This window comes from Phyllostomus hastatus, unplaced genomic scaffold (genome assembly GCF_019186645.2).
Source record: "Phyllostomus hastatus isolate PE091 unplaced genomic scaffold, TTU_PhHast_1.1 phas_contig_34, whole genome shotgun sequence".
Taxonomy (NCBI): Eukaryota; Metazoa; Chordata; class Mammalia; order Chiroptera; family Phyllostomidae; genus Phyllostomus; species Phyllostomus hastatus.
In genome coordinates this window covers 26,960,182-26,985,873 of record NW_025333857.1, presented here as the reverse complement: position 1 = coordinate 26,985,873, position 25,692 = coordinate 26,960,182, and the positions used below count along the sequence as shown (strand labels likewise).

General features: G+C 42.0%; 1 long non-coding RNA gene across 1 annotated transcript in view; it reads right to left on the bottom strand.

Moving 5' to 3' along the window:
- The window catches only part of LOC123820135, a 52,414-nt gene extending 29,282 nt beyond the window's left edge, over window positions 1-23,132 (bottom strand). The window contains exon 1 of the long non-coding RNA XR_006785896.1: window positions 23,001-23,132. This is a non-coding gene — a long non-coding RNA (uncharacterized LOC123820135). The remainder of the gene's footprint in view (window positions 1-23,000) is intronic.
- Between the last annotated feature and the right edge of the window lie 2,560 nt (window positions 23,133-25,692).

Sequence of the window (25,692 nt, the reverse complement as noted above, 5' to 3'; positions counted from 1 at the left end):
TGTGCAAAGAGATTTATGGCACTTTGGAAAAATTCAGGACAGTGGTTTTTAGCACTGCATCTTTTATACTTTTCAAGTTATGTAAGAGGTGCTTCTTTTTCTTCTTGAAGCATAACTTCCAGGTCAGCTTTAGCTTCTCAGGTGGGTGAGTCAAAGCTTTCTGGCGCAGGAGTCAATAACGCTGACAAAAAGAAGGTAACACTTATAGTAGAGGGCCTGGGACAGATCGTTCTCTGGAGTCACACAGCAAACTGTATGTTACTGTATCTTTCAGATACTTCTCACCCTGAAATGCCTACCAGTAATAAGCACTATGCACATATTCTTTTTGTATTGCTGGAGAAAACTCAGCTCTGTGACAGAATTCCTTTTGTTTTATCGAGAGCAAATGCAGCAACCACTAACTTTTATTGAGAACATACTCTTGTAAATCCCTTACCTCATTTAGTGTCAATACCCTCATTAGGAAAGAACTCTTCCCAGCCCCATTTTATAGAAACAAAACTGAGACACAGGAAGGCTAAGTAATATACATCGGGTCTCCTAGAAGAAGTGGTAGAGCGAGGAGTCTGAGTCAGCCAGTTGCTTCTAACAGACTTTACATGCCACACTATGTCTGGGAGGAGGTATTTAAAATAAGTGGAGGCAGCTATTGGGATGACAGCACCAAGTTATCTTAGAATCATGGGACCTCCGCTTCAGATAGAGCAGCTCTAAGAGGGAAGTATTCACACGTTGGTGAAGATGAGGATGGTTCACTAAAAATCAGAATCCTTTCCTTAGAGCTCCTAGAAACTAGGAACATCCATTCCAGGGCTCCTGTGTACCCTACCCTACCTAAGTTATGGTTAATTCTGCCATGTCCCTCAACTCTCAGAGAGCAAAAGTGGAGATGGACTTGAAAATCCTATTGGACAAAAGTCAGAATGCTTAAGCTTAGTTTAGTATTGCCACCTATTAAATGAATTCATTTTCGGAGGGCTAAGATGGCGTCGGAGTAAGAAGGAGCAGATTCCGCTTCCCTCTGCTCAGGGGAGAAAATCCTGACCGATTTATGGAGTAAAGAAGTAAGCAACCGACATACTTCAGCATTTTTGAAAATAGGGGATCAAGGATTGTGGCAGAACTGAAAAACCGGACCCTAAGAAGAGTACTGCAACAAGGTAGGGTCCTGGGACCAGCATGTGGTCCAGGGGCTGCAGCCCCAGGCCCAGGGCCCACTGCTGGGTTTGCCACAGAGTCCTTGGGAGAGAGCTGGGACAACTGCTCCCTCCCCAGCCAAACAAGGTCTGAGCGGCACTGGGAGGAATCCAGGTGCTAGCAAACACACAAGGGCTATGAGTACCTTTGGAGGCTGTAGACACTGGAGAGGCTGGGTCACGCAGCAAGCCTGGACCCCCACAGTCACCAGCCTGGCTGGAGCGTTTGGCAGTGGGAGAAGCCAAGCCACTGTGGGGAGTGGCAGGCTTGAACAGGAGGAATTTCTCAAGAGGAAGGAGTGTATAGACACAGACACTGTTTGGGGAATTCTCCTAAAGTGATCAGTGGCTCCAGCCTCCCTGCTACCCAGCTGTGGGCGTGCATGGGTACATGGGTATGCATGCAGGGAGAGCATCCCTGCACCCCAGTCCACAGCAGTAACCCTGGGGAAAGACCTGATTCCCACACCCAGGGTGCAAGGCTGAGGAGCCAGTGCGAAGCTCCGCTGGCCGAGGAAGAAAAGCCATACCAATCACCCTTCAGCCTGCTGCAGCGAGCAAGAGCAGAAAAACCGGTTTGGCCACTTTGAAACCAAGAGACTTTTTAATTTGATTCTATTTTTTTTAACAATTTTTAATTTTTATTGTTTTTATTCTCTTTTGATTTCTTTTTCCTCTCTTACCTGATTTCTTGTTTTATTCCTTCCTCCTTCCTGTCCTCCAATTTTATCTCTTCTTCCTTCCTTCGTCTGCCTTTTCTATTTTTACTTTTTTAAATTTTGTCTAAATACCTACAAGTGAGACAAAATCCTGGATCTGTGAAAAGACCAAAGTTGAACTCAAAGAAGGGGCATCACAACAGCTGGGACAGTGAGATAAATTTCACTCTGCTATTACAGAGAACCTGCAAGTTATTGCATATTTGTATTATTATTATTATTTTTCCAGTATTCCTACATCTTTTTTAAATAGTATTTTTATATCCCTCTTCTTTTTTTATAGTCTGCTTTGCTAGGCTGGATATATTGTATGACCTGACAGCTTTCCCCTGATATCTCTTTCCATACTGTATTGCTAATCTACTGTCTTTTAACTCACCTGTGTTCCATTAGCACACTACTCGAGTTTCTGTACTCCCTATTCTTGTTACCTAGATCTCATAAATTCTGTCATATGATTGTTGCCATAATATTATTGTAAATAACTGCTGTTCCATGCAATTGTAATTACTTCACAACCCCCCACCCCCCCAAGATCTTAGCCCATTTCAAAGTTTCCTGAACTCTATTACTGTAGTGGTTAACTCTATTCTCTTACACACTACACATATTTATTATCCTTTACTCTCACCTTACCTCAGAATCTGACCTCCCACAATCTCTCTGCTTTATAGATCCAACTCACAATCCTTCCTTCCCCAACAAGAGTCTTATCTTCTTTCCATCCTTTCTAAAAATCAGCTAGCTGGTCTCTTCCCTACTTGCTACTACTGTAAATAGCATAGAATTCTCTGTTGCTGTCTTAAACCATTTTGCCTTCCCCCTGCAACTGATGACAAAAAAGAATAGGTTGAGGTGGTGAACACCAGGATACCCACTGGAAGAGGAAACCCAACAACAAAGGAACCACTAACAGATGACAACAGAAGAAGGTGAAGGAGGGAGTAGTAACCACACAAACCTCAATCCAGAACCTATCTGGAAATACAACTAAACAGTAGAGACAGTACCCAATACAAACAACTGAACAAGAATTCTTTAAACCTTATACACATGGAAGAACCAGCTTCAACACAACCTGCCCTCACCAGCACAAAAAAAATACAGGAGGTGGTGGACAGAGTAACCCTCATTTAACCAGCTGGTGGGAAGGAACCACCAAAGAAAAGACTCAACAACAATCAAAACCCGAAGGCAAACACAAATCCAACTTAAATGACAGCCCAAGACCAGTGAGCTTGGGAGATCAAGGAAACTGCACCACTGAAACTCACTACTATTCTACTAAAGAAGTTCACCACATAAACCCAGGGAGCCAAAACAGATCAATAAGAAGCTGAGGCTAACAAGAAGAGTCTCACAAACAATGGGAAGACAAAGAAACAATCCCCAAATGAAAGGAAAGGAGGAAGCCTCAGAAAGAATGCTAAATGAAATAGAGGCAATTCAACTATCAGATATTGAGTTCAAAGCAATGATTGTCAGAAAGCTCAATGAGCTCACAATGAGCTACCAGAAACTACAGGGAAGCTACAATGAACTCACTGAAAACTACATCAGCATGAAAAAGGAAATAGAAACTCTCAAGGGCCAAGAGGAAATGAAGAATACAATTTCTGAACTGAAGAACACAGTAGAAGGAATGAAAAGCAGGATCGATGAAGCAGAAGATCAAATCAGTGAGCTAGAGGACAAAGTAGAAGAAAACACCCAGAAAGAGCAAGAAAAGGAAAAGAGGCTCAGAAAGAATGAAGAAGGATTAAGAGAAATGCAAGACAATATGAAATGTAATAATATCCATATAATAGGGATACCAGAAGGAGAAGAAGAAGAACAAGGGATAGAAAACCTATTTGAAAAAGTAATGATGGAAAACTTCCCTAATTTGATGAGAGAAAAAGTCACACAAATCCAGGAAACATAGAGAGTCCCAATCAAGAGGAACCCAAAGAGACCCACCTCAAAACACATAATTAAAATGGCAAAATTTTAAGACAAAGAGAGAATCTTAAAGGCAGCAAGGGAGAAACAGGAAGTAACATACAAGGGAGCCTCAATAAGGCTAACATCTGACTTCTCAATGGAAACACTCCAAGCCAGAAGAGAATGGCAAGAAATATTCTAAGTAATGAGAACCAGAGGCCTGCAACCACGACTACTTTACCCAGCAAGGCTCTCAATCAAGATAGAAAGCCAAATAAGAAGCTTCTCAGATAAAAGAAGTCTAAAAGAATACACCTCCACTAAACCAGCTCTGCAACAGATGCTAAAGGGACTGCTTTAAGGAAAGAAAGGAAAAGAGTAAGAGAGGAACACACATATATAAAAGGCAATGAATAAGTACCTATCAATAATAACCTTAAACATAAATGGATTAAATGCTCCAATCAAAAGACATAGAATAGCTGATTGGATAAGAAAACATGACCCACAAATATGCTGCCTACAAGAGACCCATCTCAGGATAAAAGATCTGCACAGGCTGAAAGTGAAGGGCTGGAAACAAATTTTCCAAGCAAATGGGCAGGGAAAAAAAGCCAGGGTAGCAATACTCATATCTGACAAAATAGACTTCCAAAAAAGGACCATAAAGAGAGACTCAGAAGGTCATTTCATAATACTCAAGGGAAGAATCCACCAAGAAGACATAAATATTGTAAATATATATGCACCCAACATAGGAGCACCCAAATACATAGAGAAAATCTTAGAGAAATTCAAGAAAGATATTGACAACACAATTATAGTGGGAGATTTTAACACCCACTGTCAAAAACGGACAGATCTTCCAAACAAAATATCAACAAACATATTGTGGCATTGAACAATACCCTAAATTAAATGGGATTTACTGATATATACAGAACCCTCCATCCCAAAGAAGCTTAAATACACATTCTTTTCAAATGTACATGGAACATTTTCAAAGATTGACCACATGATAGGACACAAAAAAAGCCTCAACAATTTAAAAAAAATTGAAATCATACCAAGCATTTTCTCAGATCAGAAGGGACTGGAGCTAGAAACCAACCCCAAGGATAAAACCCCAAAACACTCAAATTCATGGAGATTAAATAGCATGCTATTAAACAATGAATGGGTCAAGAATAATATTAGGGAAGAAATCAAAAGGTTTCTGGAAACAAATGAAAATGAACTCACAACAACCCAAAACTTATGGGACACAGCCAAGGCAGTCCTGAGAGGGAAGTTCATAACGATACAGGCCCGCCTAAAAAAAAGTTAGAAACATTCCAAACAAACAACCTAACCCTACTTCTACAAGAACTCAAGGAACAACAACAAAGACAGCCCAGAGCAAGCAGAAGGAAGGAGATAACCAAGATCAGAGCAGAATTAAATGACATAGAGACTAAAAGCACAATTCTAAGGATCAATGAATCCAAGAGCTGGTTCTTTGAAAAGATAAACAAAATCAACAATCCTTTAAGCAGACACATCAAGAAAAAAAGAGAGAAAACCCAAATAAACACAATCAGAAATGAAAGAGGAGAGATTACAACAGATACCACAGAAATACAAAGGACTGTAAGAAATTACTACAAAGAACTGTATGCCAAGAAATTTGAAAACCTAGATGAAATGGACAAATTTCTAGAAAAATATAATCTTCCAAAACTCAATGAAAAAGAAGCAGAAAGCCTGAACAAACCAATAACAGCAAAAAGAAATTGAAGCAGTAATCAAAAAACTCCCAACACACAAAAGCCCTGGACCAGATGGTTTCACAGGAGAATTCTACAAAGCATTTAAGGAAGAGCTAACCCCTATCCTTCACAGACTATTTCAAAAAATCCAAAAAGATGGAAGACTCCCAAACTCTTTTTATGAGGGCAATATCATCCTAATTCCAAAACCAGATAAAGACAGAACAAAGAAAGAAAACTTCAGGCCAATATTGCTGATGAACATTGACGCTGAAATCCTCAACAAAATACTGGCAAACTGCATCCAACAGTATATTAAAAAGATCATACACCATGACCAAGTGGGATTCATTCCAGGGATGCAAGGATAGTACAATATTTGCAAATCTGTAAATGTAACACATCACATAAACAAAAGCAAAGACAAAAACCACATGATCATATCAATAGATGCAGAAAAAGCATTTGATAAGGTACAGCACCCATTCATGATAAAAACACTCAGCAAAGTGGGAATAGGGGGAGCATTCCTCAACATAATAAAGGTCATATATGAGAGACCTACAAAGAACATCATACTCAATGGGCAAAAACTAAAATCTTTTCCACTAAGATCAGGAACAAGACAAGGATGTCCACTTTCACCACTTCTATTCAATATAGTACTGGAAGTTTTAGCCACAGCAACCAGACAAGAAAAAGAAATAAAAGGCATCCAAATCGGAAAGGAGGAAACAAAACTGTCACTGTTTGCAGATGACATGATAGTGTACATAGAAAATCCTATAGACTCCACCAAAAAACTGCTTGACCTAATAAATGAATTTGGCAAAACAGCGAGATACAAAGTCAATATCCAGAAATCAAAGGCATTTCTGTACACCAACAATGAAACAGCAGAAGCAGAAATCAAGAAAAAAGTCCCATTTGAAATAGCAAAAAGAAAAATAAAATACCTAGGAATAAACCTAACCAAAGAGGTAAAGGACCTGTATTCAGAAAACTACATAACACTGAGGAGAGAAATCAAGGAAGACACAAACAAATGGAAACATATACCATGTTCATGGATTGGAAGACTTAATATCATCAAAATATCCATACTACCAAAAGCAATTTACACATTCAATGCAATACCTATTAAAGTACCATTGGCTTATTTCACAGACATAGAACAAACACTTCAACAATTTATATGGAACCATAAACAACCCCGAATAGCTGCTGCAATTTTGAGAAAGAAGAGTAAAGTAGGAGGGATCACAATACCTGACACTAAACTATACTACAAGGCCACTGTAATCAAAACAGCCTGGTACTGGCATAAAAACAGGCACATGGACCAATGGAACAGAACAGAGAACCCAGAAATAAACCCAAGTCTCTATGGTCAAATAATATTTGACAAAGGAAGCAGCAACATAAAATGGAATAAAAATAGCCTCTTCAACCAATGGTGTTGGGAGAACTGGACAGCTATGTGCAAAAAAATGAAACTCAAGCACCAACTTACACTTTATACAAAAATAAATTCAAGATGGATAAAAGACTTAAATATAAACCATGACACCATTAAAGTCCTAGAAAAGAATGTAGGCAGGAAAATCTCAGATATTTCACACAGAAACTTTTTTACTGACATGTCTCCTAGAGCAAGGGACATAAAGGAAAGAATAAACAAATGGGACCTCATCAAAATTAGAAGTTTCTGCACAGCTAAAGAAAACAGTATCAAAATAAAAAGAGAACCAACTGTATGGGAAAACATATTTGCCAGTGATACCTCAGACAAGGGTTTAATCTCCAAAATATATAAAGAACTTACACGACTCCACTCTAAGAAGACAAGTAACCCAATTAAAAAATGGGCAAAGGACTTGAACAGACACTTCTTCAATGAGGACATACAGAAAATCCAAAGACACATGAAATGATGTTCAATATCACTAGCTATCAGAGAGATGCAGATTAAAACCACAATGAGATACCACTTCACACCAGTCAGAATGGCCATCATAAACAAAGCAACAAACAACAAGTGTTGAAGAGGTTGTGGAGAAAAGGGGACCCTAGTGCACTGTTGGTGGGACTGCAGACTGGTACAATCACTATGGAAAGCAGTATGGAACTTCCTCAGAAAACTAAAAATGGATCTGACTTTTGACCCTGCAATTCCACTGCTGGGACTCTATCCCAAGAAAACTAAAACACCAATACAAAAGAACCTTTGCACCCCGATGTTCATAGCAGCACAATTTACAATAGCTAGGTGCTGGAAGCAACCTAGATGCCCATCAGTAAATGAATGGATCAAAAAACTATGTGTTGCGCGTGGGTCACCGGCCAGCAGTGACCACGGAACACTGTGGATGGCTCGACGATAAACACGCGAGAAAAAACAACACATGCACAGAGACAAACTAGTTTCTGTGGGGAAGTAGGGACGAAATGGCCACCGCCCCTAGTGGGGAGCGCGCTGATTTACCGTCCATACCTGCTTTTATTAGGCTCATTTTGCATAATAATTCAGGTAAAGTATAGTACTCATTAGGGGAAGTAAGGAACTATAGAAAACAAAGAACTCTGCCGGTCTATTGAGTTGGGGGTCAAAGAGCTGTAAGACTGAGGAACAAACTAACTTCCTCCTAAGACCCTTCTCATTCAACTGAGAGCATTCTAAACAAAGGAGGTTTCACAGTAATTTACATATTCTTTCTTAGGCCTGATCACCCTGGGGAATCCGCACTTCTCAGTACCGAGCTGCACCACCCTGTCATTGTTTCAGGCTTAGGTGGAGCAAGGGAACTAAGGCAACCAAGAGATAAGGAGATTTTTTCCCAGAGGCTGAGAACTCAGGCTATGTCAAAGCCGAGGAGCGAGGGTCCATCACCCCCTTTTGCTGCAGCCCCCCAAGTCCTTCTTTTGGGGGGCCTCCCAAAGTGATCGTGCCTGTCTTAGGTCACTCCCCCCGTGGGGAATCTTACCCGTCTTTGGCTAACCGACCAAGCTTTTGGGGTTCAGTTATGAATAAAGCAGCAGAAGCAGCATTCCCGCCAGGGAGATAAGCTTTTATCTCCTTGCCGGCTTACGGTTTCAAGGGCGTTCCCTTAGCTTTAGCTAGGCGGGGGTTTCAGCCTCTGATACCAGTCAGGGTGGTTCCCAACAACTATGGTACATTTACACAATGGAATTCTACGCAGCAGAAAGAAAGAAGGAGCTCCTACCCTTTGCAACAGCATGGATGGAGCTGGAAAGCATTATGCTAAGCGAAACAAGCCAGGCAGTGAAAGACAAATACCACATGATATCAACTTTAACAGGAACCTAAACAACAAAACAAAGAAACAAGCAAAATATAACCAAAGACACTGAAATAGGGGACAGACTGACAGTTACCAGAAAGAAGAGGGAATTTCAGTGGGGAATGGGTAGGGTTTACAGGAACAAATTTAAAGGACACATGGACAAAAACTAGGGGTGGGTGGTAAGGGGAGGGAAGAAGGGAGGGTTGCGGGGGTGGGCTGGAATGGGAGTAAAAGGGAGAAAACTGTACTTGAACAATGATTAAAATAATCATTAAAAAAATAAATGAATTTATTGTCACTTCACGTCATTTCTGTGACATGAGAAAAAAGAATGCCTAGCACTTAAAAGGAGAGTCAAACCAGATAGGGCCATGGAGAACTTTGTATACATTGTGGACACACCAGAGTTATTTTCTTTGTTCCATAAGTCAAAGCAGAACATTACAACAAAATACTGGAAACATCTATGCAAGACCCATGCAGATCCCCAAGTGCCTTCCTTTGCATTTAGTATTAATTAACTTTGGTCAAGTCATTTTCCTTTTTTTTAAATTTCCATCTTTAAGAGAAGGAGTATTAATCACCAAAGTCTCTTCTAACTTTGATATTTTGTGATTTGTTTTGTCCCAGATCTAGGAGAACTGAACTGGGGTTTCCAAATTGTAGTTTAGGTGTTGTACTTCCAAGCCATCTTATTCTTCTAAGGTAAAACATCATCACATTCCCAGGGCCCCACCAATCACACAGGACCCCAGAGGAAACAGCAGCCTGCAGATACAGTTACAGTGGTTCTAATTTCCCCCAAGTTCAAGTGTTAGAGAAAAGGGAACTGGATTCTTTATCAAAATAGGTCGATATCTGGTTTAGCAGGCAACCTACTTAAAGCAGGGATGGTGGCGTTCCAACCCTTTTGTTGTGGGTAATGCCAGACACATGAGGAATGCAGGATAGGATGAACTGTGTGGGGGCTTCCAGCTCTGTGATCTCATTTCTCTGCTTCAGTGATAAGCATCACTTGAAAATGATTCAGGTATGACCAGCTAGAGCAAGCTGGGAGCCAGAGCCAGGGTTCCTGCCTCTCTGTGTTGGTCTTTCCACAGACACATCAAGTGTGACAACTGTAACTTGAGGGAGTGACTGGAGTGGGGTCCTGAAGCAGCTGTGTTTCAGCTGAAGGCTTTACCAGTCCCTCCAGAATAGGGTTGACTTCATTTCATGGGAAGCCAGCCCCTGGGAAGCCTAGGGATGTGGCTGTGAATGACAGATCCATTCTCAAAGGAGAGGAGATGATCAGTCACTCAGATTCCAGTCTATTACCTAGACCCGCCCCCAGCCATTCCATCCCCTGGTTTTCTGACAGGCTGAAGCAGGTGATAGGAAAAGTCACTTATGTAGCATGTAGCCCTGTCTGGAGCCTTGATCCATCATAATGCCCACGGCCAGAACAGTTATAATGAGACAAACATGGGTCACCTCCCAAATCACTGTGCAGTGGACACCTGTTAATGATTCATTCTGCATCTCTAGCAGGCCATGCTCACTCCTGCCTGAGGCCACTCCCCTGGCCCCTCTCTCCCAGAAGCTTGGCCCACAGGTCTCACAGAGCTGGTCCCTTTCTGCAATTCAAATTTCATATGAAATATCATTTTCTTTCTTTTTTTGTGAAATGTTCTGATGTGTAATCTTTTTTAAGTTTTATTGATTATGCTATTCGTTTTCCCAGTTTTCCTCCTCTATCTCCCCTCCACCCTGCCCCCTCAACCCTCCAGCATCATCCCCCCCCCTTAGTTCATGTCCATGGGTTGTACATATAAGTTCTTTGAGTCCTGTTTCCTACATCATTTTTTTATCTTTCCCCATCTATTTTATGCCTATTGATTACACTTCTTCTTCCCTGTACATTTTTCCCCTTATTCCTCCCTTTCCCATCCCCACCGAAAACCCTCCATGTGATGTCCATTTCTCTGATTCTGTTCCTGTTCTGGTTGTTTGCTTAGTTTTTCTTTTCATTGTTTTTCTTTTCTTTTAGGTTCATTTATTAATAGTTATGAGTTTGTTCTTATTGTTCATATTTCGTATTTTCTTTTTCTTAGATAAGTCCCTTTAACATTTCATATAATAAGGGCTTGGTGATGATGAACTCCTTTAACTTGACTTTATCTGGGAAGCACTTTATCTGCCCTTCCATTCTAAATGATAAGCTTTGCTGGATAGAGTAATCTTGGATGTAGGTCCTTGCCTTTCATGACTTGGAATACTTCCTTCCTGCCCCTTCTTGCCTGTAAGATTTCTTTTGAGAAATCAGCTGACAGTCTGATGGAAACTCCTTTGTAGGTAACTCTCTTCTGTTCTCTTGCTGCTTTTAGGATTTTCTCTGTCTTTAATCTTGGGTAACTTAATTATGATGTGCCTTGGTGTGTTCCTCTTTGGGTCCAACTTCTTTGGGGCTTTCTGGGCTTCTTGGACTTCCTGGAAGTCTATTTCCCTTGGGGAAGCTTTCCTTCATTATTTGTTCAAATAAGTTCTCAATTTCTTGCTCTTGTTCTTCTCCTTCTGGCACCTCTATAATTCAGATATTGGAATGTTTCAGGTTGTCCCAGAGAATCCTCAGCCTCTCTTCATTTCTTTGGACTCTTGTTTCTTCATTCTGATCCAGTTGGATGTTTATTTCTTCCTTATGTTCCAAATTGTTGCTTTGAATCCTGGTTTCCTTCTTGTTACTGTTGGCTCCCTGAATATTTTGTTTTATTTCATTTTGGGTATCTTTCATTTGTTCTCTCATTTTTCAACCAAGCTCAATTAGTTCTGTGAGCATTTTGATTATCAAGGCTTTAAATTCCCCATCAGATAGGTTGGCAATCTCCTCACTGCTTAGTTCTGAGACTTTGCTGTGTTCTTTCATTTGGGCCATATTTCTTTGTCTTGGCACAGCTGAAATATCATTTTCTTAGGCTTCCATGCATATAGTCTTCCATAACTCCCTATTGCAACACTCCATTTTATATTTTCTATGGAACTTATTATCTTAAATGATTGTTCATTTATTTCTCCAGTTTGTCTACTTTCCCTTTGGAATGTTATCTTAATAAGAGCTAACATTATCTGTCTTCTCCAAACTATCCCCATCACCTAGAAAAATATCTAGCAGATAATGAGGGATCAATAAAAATTAGTGAAATTAATTAATTTGTTAATGGGTTGATAAGTTCTATTTAGGACAGGTGGGTAGTAGCAGCGGTGAGATTTCAAAGCTCCAGGGTGGCTTTCATAGAGACCTGGAATACCTCACCATTTCATAAGCCATCCTGGGTCAGCTCCCCATGAAAATCTGACACTCACTCTCTGATCCATAGGGATTGATTCCTCACAGCTGTATTTAAACTACATAACTTTTCACTTAGGAATGAATTTGGTTTCAAATAACAACAGTAAGAATGACCTATCATAGTGCACTGTGATTTCAACAAATAAGTCATCATTTTTTCTCAAATAAGAACAAAAATCAGGAGGTATGCAATCCAGTATCAGTGTGGCAGCTCAACTGTAGAGGGATCTTGGCTCTTTCTCCTTTGAACCCTCTGTTCCTAGCATACAACTGCCCTCTGGTGCTTGTCACATCATGGTCACATGATGGCTGCTGTGCCACCATCTATCACGTCTTAATTCCAGAGAGAAGGAGGGAAAGCAAAAAAAGAAAGAGCCATGCCAGGTAAATGTTGTCTCTTTTTATTGGTAAGACAAAGGCTTTCCAGAACCCATATCCAGCTGCCTTCTATTTACATCTCCTGCATTAGTACTGGGTCACATGGCCACCTCAACACCAATTACTGACAAAGGGAAATGAAATTACTACACTTTCAGATTGTCACAATTCATTCTCAGGGGCTAGAGAAAGGACACATTTTTCTTTTTAAAAAAAGATTTTATCTATTTTTGGAGAGAGGGAAAGAGAGGAAGAGAAACATCGATCTGTTGCCTCTTGCATCCCCCCAACTAGGGACCTGGCTTGCAACTCAGGCACATGCTTTGACTGGGAATCAAACCAGTGACCTTCTGGTTCGCAGGCCAATGCTCAGTCCACTGAGACACACCAGCCAGAGCAGGACCTATTTATCTTGAGATCAAGGTAATGCTACACTCTCCTCAACAAACAGATGTGTCATAACTCAATGAACTAAAATAGATATTTGACCCAAAGTTAGAGCTATGGCTTACAGAAACCGAGAGCAGATTCCTGAGCTGTCATGTTTTTAAACTTTAAGATTTGGTTGTGCAACTTGTCTAAATTCCATGATATGCTCAAATATCTTCACAATATATTATCTTTTTTTTCTTAAGCTAGCTCAAGGTAGATTCTGTGATATGAAACTATAAGGTCTTTGTTATAAGAGCATCTACCTACAAACATTCGACATGGATGGCCAGGCTGTGCTCCATGGGCTGTGGGGCATCAGACAATCCAGCCACCCTTCCCTTGAGAATGATTGTTTCTGTAGCATTCTGCCCCTCCGGAGGTGACCCAACACAGACATTATGTCATCAGCCTGACAACCTCTTCTTCCTCTCCATCTTCAGACGGTATTTGCTGAGGTCCCAAGTACACAGGGAGGCCTGCTGGGTACTAAAGGTCTGCCTTGTGACAGGAGAATGTGGGATTGTTCAATAACAGCCACGCTAACTAGGGAAGGAGTGGAACTGTAGGTCACATCACAATTTTACGACAAAGGACAAAAATATATCATGCCTTCCACTTATCAGCCCAGTACTTTTTTTCTTTTTTAAGCCACGTGATTATTCAGGAGACACACACACACGGCCATCTACATCCCTACAATTAAGAAAGATCCTTGCAAGTGAAAAGCCTGGCCAGTCCAGCTTAGCATGGCATCCCTGCTAGTGAATAGCCACAGTGAATAGTCTGTGAGATAATAAGGGTTGTCAGTCAAGTATTCTGTGGGGATAAGTCCACAGATCTCTTATTCTGTCAGCTATGATGTTGATCTACATTCTTTTTTGATGTGTATATTGCTTCAATTTATGCAAATTTTAGACAGGAGTTTTCAAAATGTGTTGCTTGCAACTTACATGTTTCACATGAACAAATGGTTCCATGATCATATGACTTAAAGAAGAGAAACACCTGATTAAAAAAATTAAATGACTTCTTCATTGCAAAACATTGCAAAGCCTTTAAGATTCCAATATGCATAATGAATAGCTAAGAGAGGGATTTAGTGTGTGACATTTTCTGAATTTGTTTAACCACAAATATTTGAAAGGCTGGTGATTGAAGAGCTATGCTTTGGGAAGCACTGCCAGCAGGGAAGGGTGCAGGAGTTAAATCCTAGAAGTTACTGTAACAGGCTGCAGCCAAGAGAGGGGGACCCCAAATAGGGATTTGGAATGGGGTCCAGAACTCAAGTTGTTCAGGAAATATTAGGATATCCTCACCACTTGCCCTAGGTGTGGGTTGGGGGAAGGCACATACTGAGCAGGGCCATTGAGAGCTTGTTTTGTATAGCAACAACCTTGCAGCTAACCTCTGGTGTGGTCATTTAACATATCTATAACCTTTAACTGGTTGCATAGATATGTTAAATAGCTGTGGCCATGCTCTGAGCCAGGGGGATGGGAGTAACTTCCCCACCAAGATGTAACTGGGAGGCAGGTCCCCTGAGTTACAGAGCCTGTGTGGGAGCTTGAAGAAGATTGGTTCTATGACATGGGGCCACACCTGCCCAGACTCACGATGGCAGCCCAGTAAAGCTGGAGGGCTTTGAGAGTGCTGGCAGGTGTAACTGATTGTAGGAATCAGAAATGAGGCTGCAGAGGAAGATTGGCTCAGGGATTTAAACCCAGACACGGCAGTCATTGAAGAGAGAACCATTTGGTCTTTAGCAGAGTGGGGACTCCTGCAGCCCTGTGAGAGAGAATCACCATGCGGCTTTAGCAGAGAATTGGCACTCAGCTTTGGCAGAGTGGCAACCCCCCCCCCCCACCTTGTAGCCATTGAGGAGGGAGAACCACGCAGTTTTGGCTGAGTGGAGACTCCCGCAGCCATTGTGCAGAGAGGACCACGTGGCTGTGGCAACAGAAAGGAGAGCCATGCAGCTTTGCCAGAGTGGGAACCCCCACAGCTTTAGAAGGGGGAACCACCACCCGGCTTTAGCAGAGATCCCAGCGGCACAGCTGATGGTGCTGGGAGCCAAGGGAGACCTACCAGCCGAGATGGATTACTGGGAAGAACCAGGGGCTTCTGAGCCACGGACTTCTATTTCTTTCCCTGAGATACAGTACCCCAGACTGGGCAAAGTGGGAAGGAAGGACTGTGTGTTTGTGGGTGTTTTAAGGGACTTTGGGATTTTGATGAAGACATTAGGTTACTACTTTAAGTTTGTATAGCATTAAATAAACATTTCCTTTCCTTTTCATGAATCTCTGGCATTGAAAGACATCTTTCCTCTGGCGGTGGACATAACAAACCTGGGGGTTCCTTTTGGGTAATAGTATATTGTCCCAGGCCCCCCTCTTTGTTCTATAACATTACTACCTCTTTTAAGCATCAAGAGGTATATCCTATGACTTGGCGAAGTAGGCCATGTCCAAAGTTATGTGTACCCCTACAGAATGTCACTAGATAGTTAGGGCCATCCCTTAGTCTCCTGTTCCTGAGTTCTAAATCACAGCTGTTGCCCTGGGTGAAACGCACATCGAGCTAGGAGGGAGCACACTTGTGGTCTTGAGCGGATTGTGTTACTTCTCTGACCATCAGGTTGCCCTCCTTCCAAAGCAGCTTGATAGACCACCTGAGAATAAGGAGAATGAAGTCACTGCTGAAGGGTGAACACCCTAACATTTTTCACCTGTTCCAACCTTAATCAAAGCAATTTCATCATGCAAGGGTGAGCAAGCCACATTGGCCTCTGTCACATGATACACAAAGACTTATTTGTCTTGTTTAGATTCACCTTCTCTGAAAGACCGCTTGGAGCAGCATGACATAAATATCATGCCTCCCAGTGTACAGACATTCCCCTGAGATATCTGGCACCATGTAGGCTGCTTCATAACCTTCCTATTCTTCAAGTATCCCTACACTGACAAAATGATTTTAGGAGAATTAAATGTGGAGATTGGCAATAGTTCTGCCAAAGCTTTATTCATGGGACATCCAGAAATAAACCTTGCTTCCCTGGAAGCCTTTTTTTTCCCCCAGGGAGAGAGAGATCCAAGTCAAAGAGAAAAATAACTGGAAAAACTCATTTATTATCACAACATGATAATATAAAACTGCAGTTAATGGAGTAAGTCTAGGAGAACTTCATCACTAATGCTAAAGTTTCAGCCACTTAATAATCAAAACTTTAATGTTTCTCCTTATCCCCAAGATGAATATTTTCAGTCTGTATGAAATAAGGATCCTTATTCCCTTCAACTTACTTTGACCTTGTTCTCCTAAATTCAATCATGTGAAATGTTCTGAGAAAACTCCTATATCCTACCTTTGTGAAAAAGGAAATAGTCCTCTCTGTAGTAATAGAAATAAGAATATTAAAAGCCACGTGGTGTAATAGAAAAAAAAAACTAACAAGGGAATCAGAAGACCAAGATTCTAATCAGTGTTTAGACAGTTGTTGTTATGAGTTGAATTGCGTTCTTCCCAAAAGTCATATTTTGAAGTTCCACCCTCAGTTTCTTATAACCTGACTCCATTTGGAGATAGGGTCTTTAAGAAGGTAATCAAGTTAAAATGAGGTCACTAGGGTGGGCCCCAATCCAAGGTGGCAGGTGTGCCTAAAGAAGAGAACATTTGGACAGAGGCATACACAGAGAGAAGATGATATATTGAATAGACGCAGGGAGAAGACAGCCATCTACAAGCCAAGACCTAGAACAGATTCTTCCTTCAGAGTCCTCGGAAGGAACCAAATCCTGCCAACATCTTGACTTTGAACTTCTAGCCTCCGGAACAGGGAGACAATAAATCCCTGTTGTTTAAGCCCCTCAGTCTGTGGTACTTTGTTACAGCAGCCCTGACAAAAAAGTTGTGTTCTTGGATAAGGGTTCCAATATCTTCAGGTCCATTTCTTCATCCATAGCATGAGGAGAGAAATGACCTTTGAAATTGCTTTTATGTCTGAAGGCTAATGATCGAAGATGAAGGTAGCCTCTCACCAATTCTCCTGAGATGTAAACATGCACCATCTTCTGAGAAAAGCTTTCCCTCTTATCTGCAAATCAATGGATCAGAAGCCATCTTTGATAGTCCTGTCTGGCCATCTTAATTTATATTTCAGTAATGACTTCGGGAAGCAAAATAAGGAAGAAAGGAGGCTCAAAGTAACTCCTAGGAAAGGTCACAACTATACAAATATATATCTTGTTACAAGAAATTCATCATTTGGAAAAATTGGCTTATCATAGATTCTAAGGGAGGTACTGGAGTGGGCTCAGCAGTTGAAAAGATCAATAACAAATGTACATTTCATGGCAGGGTTCCTATAGCAGAGCCTCTGCGAAGTAAATAAAAGCACACATTTTGTGCTCTCTTCTTAATCTATTTCTGGGGTCTCTCTCTCTTAGATGTTTATCGTGAAAGGAAATATGTTTCAGGCACAACTATTGAACATCTGAGTGCTGCTACCTTTTCTATCTCACCAATAAAATGGTTAATAACCATGACTTTTTGCAACATTTATCAACCTCGTCTCAGCTTGTATCATCTTGGTGTAAATCCCAGGCTATTAATGCATCTTCAAAGCCTGGAATATAGTATTAATGCCAGAATCATAATCGGTAATGAGCATTTTGGCAACTGAAATTGCAATTCTAAATGCTATAAAGCTGAACCGATGTTCTAGCCCCTTCTCTTTACCTCATTGAATGTATACTCTCCTGCCAAAGGAAATGCAAAGATAAGTACTTTGTTCTATCATATAATTTTATCATTGCTAAGAAGCAGTGATAGGGTGACCTTCATAAGTAGCTAAATGGCTAGCTTTACATCAACTATATAAAAACATAAATCAACATACTTGGTACACATCAATCCAACATTTAAGTGCACAGTGCTTGTGTTAGGCAGGGCCCCAAAAGGATGGAACACACAAACTAGGATAATGCAAAGAAGGTTTATTTACTAGGGAACGTTTTATAAAAGTATACTCAGGGTTTAATAAAACCACAGGGATTATGGGCAATAATCCAGGATTAGGAGCTGAAGCACTGCTACCACCTGGACATATCAGGACAGTCTCTAACCAACTACCTGGCCAGTGCTAAAAACATCAGTTTGTCAGTCCACTTATTTATTTATGTATTCATTGGTTGATTCTTGTACACACGCTGACCTGAGATCAAACCCGCAACCTTGTTACCACCCTTTGGCACAAGGAGGAAGAGTGTTGAGCAGAAAGGAAGGAGAAAGCCATGTAGAGAAGACTGCCTTGAAAGGCATAGTGATATTCCACCTAGAGACATTACCCAATGTTTTCCCACAAAGATGGAGTGAAAGGAATAAATACCCTGATCTTATTCACCTCCCTCCCTTCAGTTTCCTGCCAGAGCCCCCATTGGTCAGATCCAACCAGAGAAAGAGAACAATGTGCCCATGGATGTGGTCCATCAGGGCCAGCCTCTAGAACCAAAGTGGGTAGCTCTAGAGGGACAATTGGATGACATACAGCACAGTGCCAAATAACCCAACAACTCACTGAGATATTTATAAACATTATAAGAGCAGAAACATTCCTGCTATTATACACCATTTTATGCCCAGACACATCATTCCAACATCAAGCAACTTTTCAACTCTCTGACACCAAATTGGATGTCCAATGATTCAGTTGAATGTCACATTAACTACCCAGAGTTAGCACAGACCCCACACGTTAAGGGCTTGGTCTCACTTTAGACACCGACCACAAATGGGGTCTCCAGGGGACTCGCTCTTCTGCCAAGCTGACTGCAAATCTGGAGATTCCTGTAACTCCCACTCAGGTTCAATTATTTGCTACAGTGACTGGAACTCAGAAAGCTCTCTACTTTCTATTAGTTTTATTACAAAGGATACAACTCAAAGAGCCAAATGAAGGAGATGCCTAGAGCAAGGCATGGGGGCAGGGAGGACACAGGACTCCCAGCACGTCAGCGTGTGCACCAACCTGGACTCTCCCTCCACCTCACTGTGTCAGAGTCTTTATGAAAACCCCATCATGTAGTATGACTCACTCTTTGTGTCCTAGGCCCTTGCTTCTCCCCAGAAGTTGGAAGTGGGGCTAGTAGTTCTAATTCTCTAATCACTTGGTTGGTTCCTCTGGTGACCAGCCCCACATCCTGCAGCTGTCCAAGCACCCCATCTATAATATAGTAACCTCATTAGAATACCAGGGACATTCCTATGACTCTGGAAGTTCCAAGGATTTTAGGAGCTCTGTGCCAGGGACTGGGACAAAAACTATACATGCATATGCTTCAAGCATCCCTACATAATTTTTTTATCATGCCACACCAGCACACTGTGCCACAGTTTCTGGCACATAACGGGCACTTAGTATTTGCTAATGAATGATGCACAGTATTTGCTAATGAATGATGCAGGCTCCAGTGAGCCACTCCAGAGTTCTTTCTCCTTCTTTCCATCTTCCTTTGGAAAGACTGATGGACTTTTTTTAAAAAAAAAGATTTTATTTATTTATTTTTAGAAAGGGAAGGCGGGGAGAAAGAGAGAGAAAGACATCAATGTGCAGTTGCTGGGGGCTGTGGCCTGCAACCCAGGCATGTACCCTGACTGGGAATCGAACCTGAGACACTTTGGTTCACAGCCCATGCTCAATCCACTGAGCTACACCAGCCAGGGCTAGATTGATGGACTTTTTAAGCCAAAACTATTCATGGCTTTAAGATTCTCCTTCCCCTCTAGCTAGATAATCTAGAGAAGACAAACTCTAACTGCCTTTTGTAATCACAGGGCGCTTCACAACTCTGCCATCCCAAGCCCAGGGAGACTCACAGGAGAGACATTCACAAAGACTTTTTAAAGATGGAATTTAGACTACTAATTTAGAATCTGCTTTAGTCTCCTCATAGTTTCATCCTTTTTTGTCACCTTCACAACCAACCGATTATGCAGCTCTAGAGAGCGGTAGGAAGCTAGAGCTGGGCATTTGCTGGGGGTGGTAGGCTACTTTTGCTTACCTAATACCTTGTACAGTGTATCCTGAAAAGGACTTTATGTTCTGGGTAGTTCCCCAATGATATGAGTCCTACCTTAGGCTTTTAAAGTCCCAAGTGACTAGCACTTTACACAGCATAAAGAAAACTAAATTTCTAAGGAGAAAATTTGAAGCCAAGAATGAAGAAGTTGTAGAATATAGTAAGGTTGTTCTAAATCCATTAACAGAAAAAACAAATGTGAAAAACAAGCAGGTCCATTCAGGGCTAGAGTGCCTTGAAAATATGATGTAAAGTTACAGTTTAAAGGAGGGTTGGGGCAGGGGGAACAGTGTTGAAGTTTTCTGTCCTTTGGCAGAGCTAGCTGTCAATCTGATGGACTCAGGCTTCTCTACAGTAATGGCTTTCTAAAATTAAAAAAAAAAAATGAGCCACACCCTGTGGCCAAACTCTGAACTCTCTACTGAAACAGTTATCCAAGGGCTTCTTAAGGTCCTTTTGGGAGACTATTTTCAGCCCTGCTCACACACCATTGGTGCACCATTCCGGAGAAGTGGAGTACCCTTCAACCTGAGCAAAAAATATACGGGGGGCTCCTGCATTTCCTCAGTTGATGGGCTGTTTGGCCAGCGCATCCCCTTGCATGTGACACATCCTTTGATCAGAGCACATAGCGTCATCGTTGCAGGCACTGATCAGAAACTGCACCCAAGAACAGGCTGTGATCCCTTGGGAATGTTTGCTAGAGACACCTGATATTGGGGGGAAATGCTTGAAGCAGTTGTTCTAAACCCAGTGGATCATTCTCAATGACCTAAGAGGAAAAGTAGCTGGGACCAACCAGTGGGTCATTTGCAAGAGATAGTGAGAGAGAACTGAGCTAGTGTCTGGGCCTGCGGGAGGTGGGGGAATCATAGCTGGAGGTGGGGCTCGGGTGTCTTTTCTAAGCCTCACTCCCTCTCCCATCAAACAAAGGGAAAGAGGCATGTTAATTTTCCTTTTCATATCTCTAAACAATAGTCACCTGGATTGGCTATGATGGAATTACATGGAAACGTTTTTCAAAATATACATGTGCAAGACCTTCCCCACTCATCCCTCAATTCTGAGAAACATTATGTGGGGTAACCTACGCATTTTGCAGGAGCCCCCCAGGCCATTCTGGTACTCCCGCCTCCTTCCATCCCACCCCTTCCTCAGCTGAGATACTCCTAACGCTACTTATCTCTTACAGTCAATCACTAGAAAGAAATGTATTTAGGTCACATATCTTAATTCCCTGCTGACAAACCTTAATGGAATTAATATTTAACAATACACATTTGACTTAGATCAGAAATGCCTTATAGGGGTTATCTACTTGAATTTTACATTGTTACACCTTCTGGAAAATCAATTTCAATCATCTGATACATTACCCAACATCCACTACCCTCCCAAAATTCCATGTCTGACAAAAGATGGTTCCCCCCACCAGCAGAACATGCCTGTGTCTTTTTAACAGATAATGATAGTGAGATAATGGGAAGCATTTGCCCTGGTGTCTCAGCTGCTAGGAAACAGGTTTGTTTGTTTGTTTTTGTTTGTTTGTTTGTTTTTAACAGCAATAACAGCATACTGGTGAGACTCTTTAGAAGGGCTTGTAAGAGACAGTACTATCCACTGGAACTGTGAGAATAGAAATGTTCTAATTCTACACTATCCAATTTGGTAGCGAGTTGGCAATGTGGCTAGTGAGCCCTTTAAATGTGAAGGTGTGACTAAGGATCACACCATCTAATTTAAAGAGCCACGAGTGGCTAGTGGCCACCTTGCACAGCATGGAGGTAAGGCATCTTTTTACACTTAAACTTACAGTTAATAGATAAATATAAGTAACATGATACAAGATGCTTATAGTAAGTTCAACTTCAGTGCAAATGCCATGTTTATATTGTAAGAGTGTCACTGGCTTTTAGTAACATTATTCGAAGGACTGTGGGTTTGGGGGTTGGCTGCAGACGCTTGGCTGCTCTCAGGAAATGGGGGACTCAGGTGATCTCTCTGGAGCAGCCTGATTTAATAGGCCCTCTGGCCTCGGATGTTACGGTTAGAAGTGCTGACCTTCCTCTGACAGTGCCACCACACCCCATCTCAGTAGGACCATCAGCTAGAGACCCTCCCTATTCAACCCCACCAGGTACAGGGAGAGTAGGAGGTGGTTTTAACGCTTGCCTCATTAAGTCACACCTGAAGAGTGTGCTCTCTTTCTACTGAAGGGCCCAGTGGGTCTGCAGGTGTCTCACCCTCAGCATTCTGACACTTTGGGCCCTGTGATTCTGCACTGTGGAGGACTGTCCTGTGCACCGGAGAAGGTTTAGTAGCATCCGTGCCCTCTACTCATCAACAATACACACTTGGCTTAGCACAGATGCTAGCAGCATCCCCCAGAACTCCCCCACCACCATGGTGCCAACCAAATATTTCTCCAGACATTGTGAAGTATCTTGTGTGGGGAGAAATCACCCCTGGTTGAAAACCACTGATCTAGACAATAAGTTCTTGGACTATGGGGTACTTAAGAGACTATCTTAGTGTTGTTGCTATTGTTTTTAAATATCTAGTACCTAGCAGATCCCTGGTATGCGGTATATACTCAAGCATTGCTTGGGTGAATAAATAAAAGGTAACTATTATATTTTAACTTTTAAAATATCCCCCTCAGTGTCTGGCAAAGTGTACGACTCAATCAACAAATTTTCTGGTTGATTAACGTTCTTATAGGTTTTCAAAAGTAGAAATTCCTGCTAATAACTACTTCTGAGGAAGCAAATTCATAGAGAAATAAATCTTTTTTATACCTTAATGTGCATGAAACAATTTCCTGCCCTGTTAGGGTTTTTAGCAAACAGTGTAAGTCTGAAAATATAGGCTCATCATTTCCAAATTACGTACCACAGCCGTCCACACATGAAGAAGCACAGCTCCATGGCCTCTCGGCCTCAGCCTCGGCCTCTTCACCCTCCAGGTACTGGGGTCAGAAGGAGCCAGTCACCTCCAGCAGCAGGTACGAAGCCCAGGAACTACTGCTGCCAGCTTTGCTGCAGGAGAAAAATAGATGGCTCGGTTCAGTTCGCAGTTACTGAACCTTTAAGCTACATTTGCCAGCAGGTGATGCTTTTATCTCATTTGTCACAATCAAAGCCTGCAGAACAAGCCTACTAATTACAGCCAAACCATTGCACCTGAAAGTTTGGGGATGATTTACACCGTGTCCACAAGGCCTAGCACCGCACACAGAACTTAAAGGCATTCCCACTGCATGCAGATTTAAAACAGAGATACATTTAGCATAGTCTGCCCTTCACTGTCTGTTCACCTAAAATGTTTATGGTACTTAAGCTTGTGGACAGGATTTCTTATTTAATGGGGAACTGTCGCTTTCTAAACCCCATAGTACTGGCTGTACATTTAAAGAGCTGTTGTTTTCAAACAACCAAGATCAGGAAGTCCCAATTTCACCACGGGCAACGTCAGAGCATTTATTATAATCAAACAAATAAAGGAGTAGGAAGACAAAGTAGTACATTTGCAAAAGCCAACCCTTCCCTTAGAACAGTATTTTGCCAGACATTAGAATCACCTGGGTAGCTTTTTAAGTCCCGAGAGTCAGGCTGTTACAGGGTGCAGCCAAGAGGGGGGATCCCAAATAGGCATTTGAAATGGGGTCCAGAACTCAAGGTGTCCAGGAGATTTTAAGGTGTCTTCACCCCTTCCCCCACAGGTGTGAGTTGGGGGAAGGGGCACACAGAGCAAGAACATGCAGGGCAGCTTTGCAGCTAATCCATAGCATGGTCATTTAACATACCTATAGCCTTTGGCTGGTCACTTAGATATGCTAAATAGCTATGGCCATGCTCCAGGCCAGGGGGATGGAAAGGGACCTCCCCCCAAAGATGGGACCTGGGAGGCAGGTCCCCTGAGTTACAGCGCCTGCGTGGGAGCTGGGAGAAGATTGGCTCCATGACATGGGGTGACACCTGCCCAGACCCACAATGGCGACCAGAAAAGCTGGAGAAGACAGCAGATTAAGGGCAAGTGTGCCCAAGTGCAGGAGGAGTAGGAAATGAGGCTGCAGAGGAAGATTGGCCTCGGGGATTTAAAACCCAGACTTGGTGACCATTGAGAGAAGAGAACCATGTGGTTGTGGAGGTGCAGAGAGGATCACTGCCATTGGAGAGAGAACCACACAGCTTTAGCAGAGTAAAGACTCCCGCATCCCTGAGAGGGAGAAACACTCGGCCTGGACAGAGTGGGGACTCTCCCCTTCCCGCAGCCCTGAGAGAGGGAGAACCACGCAGCTTTGGCAGAGTGGGGACTCTCCCTTCCTGCAGCCCTGAGAGAGAGAGGACCACATGCCTCTGCCAGAGTGGGGACCCCCGCAGCTTTAGAAGGGGGAACCACCACCTGGTTTTAGCAGAGATCCCGGCGACTCAGCTGAGGGTGCTGGGAACCCAGGGAGGTCTCCCAGTAGAGAGGGATTACTAACTGGGAAGAACCAGAGGACTGTCTGAGTCATGGACTTCTATTTCCTTTCCTGAGATACGGTACTCTGGACTGGGCAAAGGGGAAAGGAAGGAAGGACTGTGTGTTTGTGGGTGTTTTTAGGGATTTTAGGATTTTTGATAAAGACATTAGGTCACTACTTGAAGTTTGTATAGCATTAAATAAACATTTCCTTTCCTTTTCACAAATCTCTGGCATTGAGAGACGTCTTTCCTCTGGCGGCAGACATAACAGACCCGGGGCCTTTCTTTCAATAATAGTATATCGTCCCAGGCCCCCCCCTTGTTTGCTCTGTAACAAGGCCACACAGCAAACAAATTAAACCAGAATCTAGAGTAGTATCCAAGCTTTGCAAATTATTTTAAGTAATTTTAGAACAGTTTTAAGTGTATGAAAAAATTGCAAATTTAGTACAGAGATTTCCCATATACCGCATGCCCAGTTTTCCCTATTATTGACATCTTGTATCAGTATGGTGCATTTATCACAAGTAATGAGCAATATTGATATGTTATTAACAGAAGTCCATGTTTTTTCATATCTCCTTGGTTTTCCCCTAATTTCCTTTTTGTATATCAGGGTCCCAGTTACATGCAGTCACCATTTCTCCTTAGGTTCCTCTTGGCTGTAACGGTTTCACAGACGTCCACTATTTTAATGACTTTGGCAGCTTTGAAGTACTGGTCAGGTACTTTGTAGAATGTCCCTCACTGAGATTTGTCTGATGTTTTCCCTATGATTAGACTGGGGTTATGTGCTTTTGGGAGGAAGAGCCCAGGGATAAAGCCATTCTGATCACATCAAATCAGGGGTACATATATCAACATGACTTAACTATTGATGTTGACCTTAACCATTTGGCTAAGGTATTTGTCAGGTTTCTCCAGTACAAAGTTGCTCTTTCCTCCCTCTTTTCATTCTGCACTCTTTTTAAGGAAGCCACTCTGTTCCACCCACTTCCTTGGGTTATATTCCACTTCCCTAAGGACATAGTATCTACATAAAACTTTTAGACTTCTTTAGTATAAGAAATATCATTTTCCTCTACTTATTTATATATTCAATAATTTATTCATACCCA